At 39.5% G+C, this 13,621-nt stretch overlaps 1 pseudogene; it reads left to right on the top strand.

Moving 5' to 3' along the window:
* Positions 1-4,350: 4,350 nt before the first annotated feature.
* On the top strand, positions 4,351-13,621 carry LOC139448422 (uncharacterized; annotated as a pseudogene).

The raw sequence follows: 13,621 nt of genomic DNA, 5'->3' as shown, positions 1-13,621 counted from the left end.
GTTGTGTCAACCAAGCGAATCTGTAATGACCGTTGACGTAAATAGAAAATTCTCGAACAGGACTAACTGACGAGCTCTTCCACCTAATTTCCTGCTTTCTTACTTTAAATTTCTGTTTGTTTGTTTAATGCCGCACTCAGCAAAATTCCAGCTATGTCACGGCGGTCTGAAAATAATCGAGCCTGGACCAGACAACTGGGATGCGATGACATGCATCAACCAAGTCAGCAATCCTGACCACCCGATCCCGTTAGTCGCCTCTTACGACGTTCATAGTCGCCATTTAGGGCAAGTATGGGTTGCTGAAGACCTATTCTACCCCGGATCTTCACGGGTCTATTACTGTAAGTGACAAAGTACGTTATAAACATAGCACACCAATAAAAGTGGTAGTTTAGTATGTAAATAGGTCACAGTATATTATCCGATCAATGTGTGATTATCCATAATCCCACGAAGCATACGTTGGAGTAAAATAAGTTTTTTTTATATTAATGTGCTTCAAGTTAATCACGTGAATCGAAACGTTCCTTAAGTACATTGTTCTGTGTTCTGTGCAGCTGGTTATGAGTTGAAGTTTTCTTGTTGCAAAATTTGCCACCACTATTGTTAAGAGACTGCAGCAACTGCAAGCCATGAAATAGTTTGCTTGTCGAGTTGGTTGCAGTAATTACTGACGTGAATCGGCGGCCTGGGGTGTGATTGGCATTGCCGTGGGACGAGCATGGCTGAGAAGGGCAACAGCGGTCGTTTTGTATGTCTGCAGTATGTTGCTAAATGTGCTACGCTGAACAACATGCGGTTATGAAACATGTCACGGATTGAGAAGGGCAACAGCAGTCGTTTTGTATGTCTGCAGTATGTTGCTTAATGCCCTAGACTGAACAACATGTGGTTATGAAACATGTCACGGATTGAGAAGGGCAACAAAGGTCGTTTTGTATGTCTGCAGTATGTTGCTTAATGCCCTAGACTGAACAACATGTGGTTATGAAACATGTCACAGAGTGCTCATCCCTGTGTCTAGCGACAGACATAATTCCTGGGGCACCAACTGTGTGGCTGCTGTGGCACCATGCAAGGTCAAAGTGGTTTGAATATGTTTGGGGAAACCCCGCTGTATGAGATATGATTGATATCATTTTTACCATATTTCTCCCCAGGTAATAATATTCAAAGATAACTATTTCTAAAGAAACTATTTCACTGATAATTGATGTGGATGCACTATCTTGCTTGGCAGTAATGAAAGGACGATGTTACCAAGGATACGTTAGATCACGGAGAAGGCAATTTGAACAGCGACAGACGTCAGACCATTATGACGTAACTATAAAAGTGTACGTTATCGCAGGATAAAGTATAGTCGTCGTCTTTGATCTTTTAGCGAAGCATCTTAGAATCTGTAATTCACTGAGGTCCTGTCAGGCAACAGGTGTCATCTTTGTCACGTGTGCTCACTACGTTTATATTAATTGGAATTCCTTTCTGGATGATAAAGTATCATGTTAAAGAGGTAGGCATTATTATTGATCGAATGCCATATATCCAGATCGTTTGAATGGTCATGGTATCGATCTTTTGGTGTTAGTGCAGTCATGGTGTTATCAGCTACTAATGTTCCAGTAGTTGCTCCTATTGTTCACAAACATCAATCGGGCTGCATTTTGTTTCTTTTGAATAATTAATTCATCATCCTCCACAAACATTAATCGTGTTGACAGCTCGCACCTTAGGCCTCGGTAACTCTAACATTTATTTCAATTTTAGTGTTAATAGTACCGCGTTTCGATTTAACATTTGAACAGGAACTCCAAGACGAACAAATATACAACGTATAGGTTATATACGTTTGGACTCCGTTCTGCGCCCGTCTGTCCGATTTCAGTTGGGACAGGACGTTTTGGAAATCACGATGGCAAAAGGAGGTACATTTTGTATACATCATGATTGAATAAATATGTTGATCGAATTCTAAATCCATCATGTTATGCCGAGACTGGTGTACAGTGGTATAATTTCTTATATCCATCAATAATTCTCGCCACTGCATTCTGAACACGTTACAGCTTTATCAGTAGTTCCTGTTTGATGTTTATCGGGTGTCTATTAGTCAATGGACCATTCACTGAGTTTTCAGGGGTTCTCGGTCATAAAAGTTCTCAGACCCAGCTTCCCAGGTCTTCAACTCCAACAGAAAGATTATCGGGGAAGACGCGTTTGATTAACGATGTGTTGTTGTTTACAACACATCCTGTGCTTCCTGAATAGACCGAGAATTAAAGCGGTCCAGGACTGAACCTTGTAGAAACCATACGTAAGTACACTTTCCGTTGATACCTTATCCCTTATGATTACAGACCAGCGCCTATCATGAAGGTAGGAGACCGTTCAATTCGCATACAACATAGTTAGACTGAATTGTCCAACATCAGCGTTCATGAACTCTATCCTGTCGGCTGGTTGATAGTCGACGATTCATACCTGTGTATCTCGCGCATGCAGACAACGCAATTATATCTCCACAAGGCATGTAATTTAGAGGATGTAAATTACGTAGCCGTTTACAACTAAAATATGTGTGTTGTAACCAATCACTTGTCATCTGCAACGCAAATTGATACTGTTGCATGGTGTTCAATGAATGACCCCACTACGATTTTGGGTTACTTATATATAGTATACAAGTATTAAGATATTTCCAGACAAATATCGTCTATTATGTCGACATGCTCATAAACAATTGTTAAAATAGAACAGTTGACTTCACCTACAAATCGTTTTCATAGTCATTCAAATGATATCAGACTGCGACTTTTATTTCCCTTGATTATTATTGAATACAGTACAGAGAAAGTACACAATGCGATTATTATTATGATTTAAGTGTTCAAACTGAACACGACTGAAATTCAAAAGTGCTTGTAGAAGAAGGCATGTAGGTATGGTAAATATTTCATATCTTGATTGAATAACAGACATGAAACCGACCACAAGTGACAATTCCTGGAAGCCATGTTCCAAGAATCTATAGGAGTGGCGGGTCCTTCAGGATTAGCTTACCCTTTTTGCGAACACCTGATGTCATCGCTGATTTCCAGTGATCCATCCATATACTTGTTGCCTTCTTACGCCCAATGGAATCTGTTTCGGCGTTGACGTTTTAAATGTGTATGTCATTAAGAACTCAGTTTATTGCCATCGGTTCTGTAACATAAAAGGATCACTGCACTTAAAGTAAGACAATCATCATCGAAAGTGTGTGTTGTTGATGCGATGTTTCTGCATGGAGAATGCTCGGTTGATGAAAGTCGGGTGTTGTTCGTGAATATGTTTTTAAATAAAATAACTTAAGGTTCGGTAATTGATGAACAATTCGGCATTGAATTTCAACAGACAATGGAAATTATTTTTTGATGATTGATTTGTTCTGTGGAATCGGAATGAAGTCGATTTACAGTGTTTGATGGATATTTTACAGATACTCTATCCAAGTTTAACCTTTACTGTAGAGATGAGTGATAACAATCTAGATGTAATGGTTTCAATATCAAAAAATAACATTGAAACAGATGCACTGTATATTACAAACCAACCGATTACATTAGCACGTAATCTAAATCAATATACAGTGTCCTTCAAGACGTGTCATAGTCGTTCCGATGCTTAATAAGCTTTTTAAGTACTTCGAAATATAGCAATATCGAGACAAAAAAACATGGGGTGTCTGGGTAAGAATATATGTGGCGACTAAATGGACAGCGCAGTTAGGCTCGTTGACCTAGCCTTCCCATCCTTAATGTCAGTGTTGCCATGCTTTTCACCGTTTGTGCGCCTTATGTAATGGTCGACTGAAACAGAACAGGATTTGTCCAATTGCTTTTATTTTATTGTATTCTGTTCAAAGCAGACTTGTTATTTGAAACATACATCCGGTAGTGTTTTATGAATTTTATCTAAATCGAGATAAAAAAGCATGAGGTGTCTGGATAAAAATATAGGTTCCCAACAACCTGTGTTTTCGTAAGTGGCGACTAAATGGACAGCGCAGTTAGGCTCGTCGACCTGGCCTTCCCATCCTAAATCCCATCCCTAATGTAATGGTCGACTGCAACAGAACAGAAGGTGTCCAATTGCTGTTAGAGACAGAAAGGACTGTTTGATGGTCACTCGCAATTTTATTGTGTTCTGTTCAAAGCAGACTTGTTATTTGAAACATACACCCGGTAGTGTTTCATGAATTATACATTCTGATATCGAACACACCATTTCTTGGATTGGCTTCCCAGGCTTGTGTTCTATTGTTCCTTGTCTTGTTTCGTGGACAAATGCACCTGATAGTCTTGAAATATGTATGCTGAGCGTCAGGAAAACTTCGGCTTTGTATCGCCTCTCAGCAGATATCACGTTCCCAGGCTGGATCACCTGGGCTTAATACAGCATCGTACTCACTGGTTTTGTGGATGCTGAAGACAAGATGTCGCTTCATGTACTTGCTAGTCTGACATTCTGTCTTAGTATTTCGAGACTGCAGTACACACATGGTGAGTATTGTTCTGTTTGGGGGAGTACAAAAACAAAATGTTTTTCTTTGATAATTAAATCGCCATTCGTATCACATTACTAGGATTTAATTAAGGTTAATTAATTAGGAATGTTAGCTTTGATGACGGGTTTGTTGTTCCTGCTAATGATGTGTAAGTGAATTGAATAATATATTTCCTCATAGACATTTAGTCCGAAAGAAATCCAGCATCTGAACAAAATGCAACTAAAACTTACTATCAGCTTCTTGAGGTGACTGATTACCCGATACATATACATAATACTGAATGGGCTATACGTGTAATACCAATGTTGTAAAACGGGTGAATAGCTTTGGTGTCTGACGAGTGAAATTGGTATTACACGGGTACGAGTTTATTTCTAACGTTTATAACTTTATAAAACATGATTTCCCGTCATAAACTAGGTCAAACGTGTAAATACAATATTACACATCAGACAGACAGATAGATAGATATTTTTATTCATGAAAAAGACTTGAGCTTCAGCCCCCCGTCTAACAGATACAACCAAATTATATATTGACAATGGATGTTGGACACGGTTTCATATTTACTGTGAGCAGGATTTAATATATTTAGAAATGTATAACAGTTGTGTTTTACAACTTGTTTGTAGCAGGCTAACTAGTTTTGATTCAGATGGCCTTTCCCAATAGTATCTATATATATATTTTACTCTGATATCTTTATATTTGGGACATATTAATCGAAAATGATTCTCATCTTCAAGTACCTTAACTCTTCTAGCTTGACAATAATCACAATATCTAAGAGCTTTGATAATGTTGTGATATCGTCCAACTTCTATTTTTAACTTATGACTCGATTCCATTTTTGTATATAATTATCAATAAGTCTTTGTTTAAACAAAGAGACAAATAACATAGGATTTACGGACCAAGGATGTAACTACACATATGTAAAACCATTTGTACACAACATATCGTTTACATACCATGCCCAATTTTTCACAATGCTGCAAACAAATATCACATGCCACCTGTAATATACAATTACAAGTATTATTTGATTTAAACTGGTACTTCAAAATTCTACAAAATCTATTGAAGTAAATAGGATACAGACCTAGTTCTCCATCTTCTGCAATATTACATGCCTTTGAATGTACATTTAATTCTTTCTTACAGAGTTAAAGATGTACCCGTTCAATACCAGGTGCGTTTACTGTACCCCATTATACCTCACAACCATAGCACATCGTAGATGTAACGAAAGAATCAAATTATTGGAGTAGTTCCTTGGGTGTAAAATTTCTAATATTTGATAACAATACATTCATAGCTTTTAAGCCTTTCCCAGCTAATGTTTTGTAACACAAAGAAAATGATCCAGTACTTGTAAAGACGTTTCCTAAGTAGTAAAACTGTTTTACCACTTCAAGCTGTTCATCATTTAAAAACCATTCTTCATTTTGTTGTAAATCCCCTCTTTTCCTAAATACCATTACCTTCGTTTTATCGACGTTTATGTGTAATCCCCATTCTTTACAATAATTTTGTAAGCTATTTATTAACATTTGGAGCCCATTTGGTGTTTCAGATAAGATAACCATATCATCAGCAAATAATATCATAAATAGGTTAACAAAATTAATCAACAATCCTGCATCTATATTTTCTTGGAGTTTGAGTTCAAGGTCTTCCAAGCAGAGAAAAGAGCATAGGCGACATCACCTCGCCTTGTTTAATCATTGTACAGTCCAATCGAGTTCAACAGAAAAATACTTTGAAATACATTAAAAGTTGACGCGTATGAAGTCAATACCATACAACGGCGTACCTGTAGTATTTAGCACCACAAACGTTACAAACACACACAATACCCAATGACGTAATTTGTGAAATGTTTTTGCAAGATACACTGGCGAAGCAATGCCGTGTGACATCAGCCTAGCAAGCGAGTTGCTGTGGTTTTAGAGTATGCATAAGATCGTCTCAGTGATCTATCATCTCTCCACATTGAATAAGCTAAGCGTTGTTAAGATTTTTAAATGTGTGTTAGTGAACGACAGAGCGTAAGCCCGGGCTTTGCCATTAAACACTGTGTAATACCTGCCTATTGTTATCAATCAGTAATAACATATTTCCTAATTAATAACTGCAACTTGACTGAGTTGAATGCACCTGAAGAGACAATGGACAAAAAGAAAGCTTAAAATCGATAAAATCATTAAAATATATGTCAGAATTCTCTTCGTAGCGATACAGGAATTCTGCATATAATGGATACACAATGTATTTAGAAAGTGGTCACAGTCACAAATGTCATATGTGGAATAAAACTGTTTTAGTAAAGTATAAATTCTAGTATTTTGGGGGTTGAGTCCCATCCGGGATTCGAACCCACATTCTCAGAGTGAGGCACCTCCCCTAACCGCCAGCACACAAAGTACCCACTAAGCCACCGATCGCGAGGGGTCAAGAAACATGAAAGTCCAACAACGGGTGGTCAAGGCTACTTACGTTGTGTACCCCTCTGACCCTCTGACAAGTGTAAATTGGCACGGCTCCCATGGCCGAAAGCTATGAATACACCATGCCAGTTAGACAGTGATAAATTGTAACAAATGTTTTATATATACATACTTTGTTAGTAAAGTACACATTGTAGGACTTTTTAGTCCCGTCCGGGATTCGAACCCACACTTTTTCCATATTTGAACCACATGGAACATTTATGGGGTGATAGACAGACACTGACACAGCTGCGAGTGACACTATGTCCAGGCAACTCTATAAAAACATGTTTGGAACCACCTGAAAACTAATATATTTTGACCAGTGTAAGTGCCCACCACTCGCCACACGGGTAGGGGATGTTAGGCAAAACTTGACACCGACGGTCCTCTTGCACAAAGCGATCTTAGCGCTACAATTATTGTAAATCCTTAAGATCACGATCTTAGGCTTAGGCTACAATCTCATCCACTTGCACAAAGCGATTGTAGGCTAAGATCATTGTAAGCTACAATCGAAACTTACAATTAGGTCTGGACCAATCTTAAGTAGCTAAGATCGTTGTAGTCCCTGTAAAAACAAAATGGCGTGCAAGGCTTGGTCTATTTCACATAAATAATCTGCTTTATGTTCAAACATATTTATTTTGTTAACCTTTATAATTCGAATCAACACTTTAACTTTAACTTTAACAACATGAAGAACGCACCACAGATTTAACGTCATAAATATCGTTAATTACCATAGTTAAACACGTAACTATCGAGTCGATAGCTAAAAGGAATATTCCCATCCGACTCAATACTGAAAGAAATGTGAAACAACATACCTTTTCGCTAAACAAGGGAAGGATAAAAACCTAAGTCGTCCCGCAAGTGATTTGTAACGTCCGTGAATTTTTCGATAAATCAAGGGCAGCTAATCTTAGTTTATACTCTAGATGGGAGTGGTTTCCCTTTGTATAAGCCCGTAGAGTACAATCTACCTTACCCAGTGTATCAATGTTGTTGAATCGCTGAGCTCCCCCCTATATTTCTTTTGGGTCACATTCGTGTCAGTTATTTTGTCTTTAGTTTATCATTAAATTAATCTACAAATAAATACAAGCTGAAGAGCATGTTTAACCTAAAATAACATGGGACGGGGACGAGCGGTATCAGAGTTTAAAAGAAAACAAATACAAGTATTCATCAAACAAATATAATGATGAAACATGTGATTTTTTTGCAAAATATCCCATAAATAGCAAAAATAAAATTCACATTTAAAAAAATATATAAATTAATACCCAGTGAATATATATAAACAATTGCTTTCTCGAAACATTATTCATTGTTCTTATTTCTCGTTTGTGCGTTTTTTAAAAGTTTTGAAATGGTAGTCATAACATCCTTTGCTGTAGCAACGAAACGAAAACATGATGGATATAAACTAGTGTCCAAAAGAAACCATACCACCTGTTTGCAACGACATAAAAGAAAAATTAAACAATGCAGAAGTTTAGGATTGGTGTAATGCTTTTGAGAAATCCTTTCACAACATCTGTACAAAAATTTCATTTCAATAAAATCTGTACAACCAATATGACAAGCCTTTAAAGATGGGTGGGGTCGAAAAATGAACATTTCGTTAGAGCACTGATCACAGAAACAACAGGAAATGTCACACCACACGTCTCAAAGTCAAGTCAGTAGCGGGTATGTCCACCGTGAGCATGAATACATGCCAGAACACGTACTGCACGTGCAGCAGCACTATTAACGGTATTGAAGTGCAAGCTTTTTGATTGCCTGGCATCTGCGTCAAACGAATAGTGACAGTTCAACAACATGCCAAGATTAACAGAAGTGTAAAGAAACAACGCCATTAGCCGCGTGCAGGCAGGGGAATCACGATCAGTTGTAGCCTTGGTTTTCAATGTAGCGCCCAGCACCATCACAAGGTTATGGGATCGGTTTCAACAGTATCGGTCAATACGTGATCGGCCAAGGTCGGGACGACCAAGAATAACAACCCCGCCAAATATCGATACATCCGACTGCGCCACCTACGTGGAAGGACGATCACGGCCACCTCAACTGCATCCTAAATAATCGGGCTGCGCAGACATCTCTGACCAGACCGTCAGAAACCGTTTAAGAGCAGCAGGTCTACGAGTAAGACGTCCTGTTCGACGCGTCATTTTGAGTCGATAACTTCGTCAACAACGACTGTATTGGTATAGTCAACACAGGGTATGGCGATGGAGAGATGGAGAGATGTCTGGTTCAGCGACGAATCAAGATTTCCTCTCTGTCGAGGGGATGGAAGAGCACGGGTCTGAGAACGGGTCGGGGAGAACGTTACGCCGGAAACTGGGTACAGGACGGAAAGTGGACAGGTTTGGTAGAGGTAGCGTTATGATGTAGGCGGGACAGGTTTGGTCAATATTCAGGGCAATCTTAGGGCTCAGCGATACATCAACGAAATTCTCCTACCGCACCTCCCTCCAATTGCAGCCATCGGCAACGGTGTATTCCAGCAGGATAACGCTCGACCGCATACAGCACGGATCACAACAGCCTGTCTACACAACAACAACGTTGATGTTCGCCCCTGGCCCTCCAGACCCCGGTTTTACACCCGATGGAGCACCTGTGGGATGAATTGTATTGACGGCTACGCCGACGTCAACCACAGCCCCAGACGTTGCAGGAGTTGGCTTCCTTTCCCTAGCATGTGATTCGCATACTTTTCTCTTCCATGGGCAGGAGATGTGAGGCCGCCACCTTGGACATTACCTATGTACCGATAACTGAGATGACTACAATCACCAAGTGTTCTCTCCACAACATTTTGGCTCAATACCTTGTACGGTTCCTCGTATAAATGTATTTTCGTATCTCACACAAATCTGGCTTTTCTCTTTTTTTAAAGAGTATATATCTGGTGTAATAAACTCCAAAAGTTCCTCAAAGTCCTGAAAGTCCTCAAAGTCACATCTCGAGTTCGTTATTCACATAACCAGTGACATATATTCGCTGTACCACACAAAAGGGTTTTACTTTATTTTTCGTTACTGCTGAGTATTCGTTAGGTCACTTTTATATAAAATCAAGTACTCATCATGATCAGTCTCTCGAAATTGAAAACGATCATTTTATTTCTCTTGCCGATAGTTTTTGTCTCTACCTTTCCTTGTAGGTGAAAGCATTGCGTTTGGCAAACTTGCCAAACAAAGGAATAATTATCCTGGATATCCTGCGAGCCGGGCCATCAATCCAGTCTACTGGAGAGCAGGGTCGTTAACACACTTTGGCAACCCATCCTGGTGGGAGGTGGACCTGAGGGGCTACTACAGTATCAGCAACATCACCCTCACAGCAGCAGACAATGGATGGAGTAAGGGACTGGCTAGTGAATATTCTTGAGAGTTGGCGGGGATTTTTGTCAGGGGCAGATTACTTTTTCGGTGGATGTTTCAAAACCACCATTTAAGTCATAACATGAGGAATCGCTATTCCTTCAAAGAGTATTCTATCTGGTCATCCAACATTTCCATCGAACATTTTTTCACACCACACACCACTACATATCACTAACTACACCATCACAGAACAAATCTACACACATATCACACACCGCCACAAAACACACCACACCGTCATACAACACACAACACACCACCACATACCAATAACTACACCATCACACATCACACACAACACACCATCGCACCACACTACCACACAGACTAAATGAACACACATTACACACCACCATTAAAAGCACACCACACCGTCATACAACACAACACAATACAACACCACACACAAAACTTCAACACCACCATATACTTCACTACACACCACAACTCACAAACACACACACATTCACAATAACTTTCAAGAATATCAAATGGTTGGCTTCGTTGTCATCTCTCTCTTTCAGTATCGAAATAGTCACTCGGTTAATGACTCAAAACACTTTTTCAGTTTGCATACAATGCCATAGCCATGGTACACTAGTATATCCCCCATTGTATCGGTGTCAAATTTGTGTCAAATTTGTGAGTATGGTGTCATTGCATTGAAGTTTACAAGTAAAATAACATAAGCCTTAGGCTCAATATCCTAATTGTAAGAGAACATGGGTGGCCAGTCGTCTATGCTTCCCTTGGACAGGTAAGAAACCTATGATCTGATCGTGGGTTCTTATCCTGGATCGCCCCGATTATCTTTCCAGGTTTGTCAGCACCATACCCGAGCTCTTGGGTTTGCCAAAAGTGATAAGCGTCTAAGACCTGTATAGTTTGGGCTTTCCCCCCACATTAAGCTGACGTGGTGTGATATAACTAGAAAAAGAAAACAGCGTTACAACTATCCCCAGACCTAGGGCACATTAGAAATTTGTTTGTTCATATGGTAGTGAATAAGAAGAGATAGGCACATGGGCTACGTTATGTCATCACTGAGAAAACATGTCCCCATTGCAGACACAATGTATGCACCAAGTAAAATAACATGGAACAAGGGCCTTACAAAATCATTTACGGCACCAATTTTCGAACTCAGTCGTGACAAGTACCCCTCAAATAGCCTTGCAAAGTTTCATTTATGGAAGATTAGTAGTTTCTGACCATTTCACACAGTATGCACGGAGTTGAAAGAGAAACGGACGGACGGACGGACGGACGAACTCCGTTCCTATATATAATAATGTTCAATGTTTTAAGTTGACAAAAAGTGGATTTGTGTCATTTGAATATTGCAGCTGCACACATGAGAAATGCTTATGTCGAAGTTATGGACAAAGATGTCAGCCTCTGCTCTGATGTCCAGGTGGAGTGGTGCGGGAATGTGTCCAGCACTGTTGCCAGGAAGGAGAAGTTCACCTTCACCTGCAATGCTACATTTCCCATCCGCTTCGTCCGTGTCACAAGACGATCTACAGGAAATGTTCTTTTGAATATCGGCCACATTGATGTTCAAGGTGTCGGGGCTATAAAGCGATACCGTGAGTATGCTGCTTGTAGATTGAGAGTGTAGCCCTGTTGCTTTCACAATTTGCACAAATTTACAACACACTACGTGACCAGAATTCACAATACTAAGCACATCATTCTGAGAGTGGCATTGTTTTGCTATGCTAAAGTATTCTGATCTAACAGCTCCAACCTGGTTCTTTCTTGATTCTCAAGTGATCTCAGTTTTATACTCAAAGTAAATCTACGTTTCTCTTGTTCAATATCCTATCCTACATTCTTGATCTACACACATGCTTCAATTTTCAAAAGCACGACTTCACTAAGAGCCACATTCAACCACCGCGTTTGTTGCTAACCATGGGCTCTTGTCCACCAGTTCAGTTTGTAATCATGAATGTCAAATTATTTAATGATGTCAATGGAAACCCGTTTAATCCAATTTCATTAAAATCAGATCTTAGTTTTCGCTACCGCTAAACAAAGATCTAAGGATATCCCATTACGGGTCACGTCAGAACGACCTTTCGCGAATTTTGACCGACCAATGAAATGACTGACAAGAAATGACATTAGCCAATCAGAAGGCAGCTTTTCAGGCTTTACGACTCTAGTTTCAAACTGGTGACTACGCTTCGAAACATATTTTGACGTATTCTCGATTAAAACAAATTAAAACTGATAAGAAGGATATTCTGGAATGGCTTATAGATGGCTTAGATTGTACGGATATAATCATAAAACCCGTAACTGTCGTTCGGAATACCCCGTGTTAAATATTTCGTGGTTGCATGATTAGAAAACACATTCCAACTGTCATTTTCATGATCTGGAAAGCGACGCTCTGATTTGTTGGATGAAAGGTCGTTCTGACGTGACCCAAAATGGGATGTCCTCAGATCTTTGTTTAGCGACATCGAGAACTAAGATCTGATTTTAATGAGATTGCCGTTTTATCAGACATATCTACAAACAAGTTTCGGTCGCATTAGGCTTTCATGACTACACTCAAGCACCCATGTGAACCATGTGCAATAATTATTATTCAGTCCAAGCAGACATTTATAAATCAAGGACAATAATTATATACGACGAAGTAACCATACAACACTTGTTCTACCCTCTTTGTACAACACAAACGGTAATATTTCAAATCAGAATGATAATAAATGCAGATAGGTGTTTATACGCTGAGCACAATTTCTAACCCTCACCTCCATCTTCTCGCTAGGTTCCTACTACACGCCCACAACAAACAGGAAGGTGTCCATCCCATCCTTCACTACATCAGCCGTAACAGCCGGCCAGTGTGGCATCCTTTGTCACCAAAATCATTCATGTATCGACTTCAGCTACAGCACAACTGCATCGACTGAAGCTAACTGTCTGCTATCCAACAAGGAAGTACCTCAGAATTCTGTGGCAAACAGTGCCTGGACCATGCACACCCTGGACAACTGCCTGTAAACACCCAACTCAAACTGGAACCCTGGACCGAAACTTGGAATCTGACTGGAAGTGGACTCGAGTTATGAAAACAAAACACTATTACTATTTATACTGTTATCAAGAGGATTAAAATAAAATGTCCATGTGCACGAATCAGAACATTT

This window comes from Haliotis cracherodii, unplaced genomic scaffold, assembly GCF_022045235.1.
Source record: "Haliotis cracherodii isolate W230 unplaced genomic scaffold, xgHalCrac1.p SCAF_7, whole genome shotgun sequence".
In the NCBI taxonomy this organism is placed as follows: Eukaryota; Metazoa; Mollusca; class Gastropoda; order Lepetellida; family Haliotidae; genus Haliotis; species Haliotis cracherodii.
This window is presented reverse-complemented; position numbering and strand designations above follow the sequence as displayed.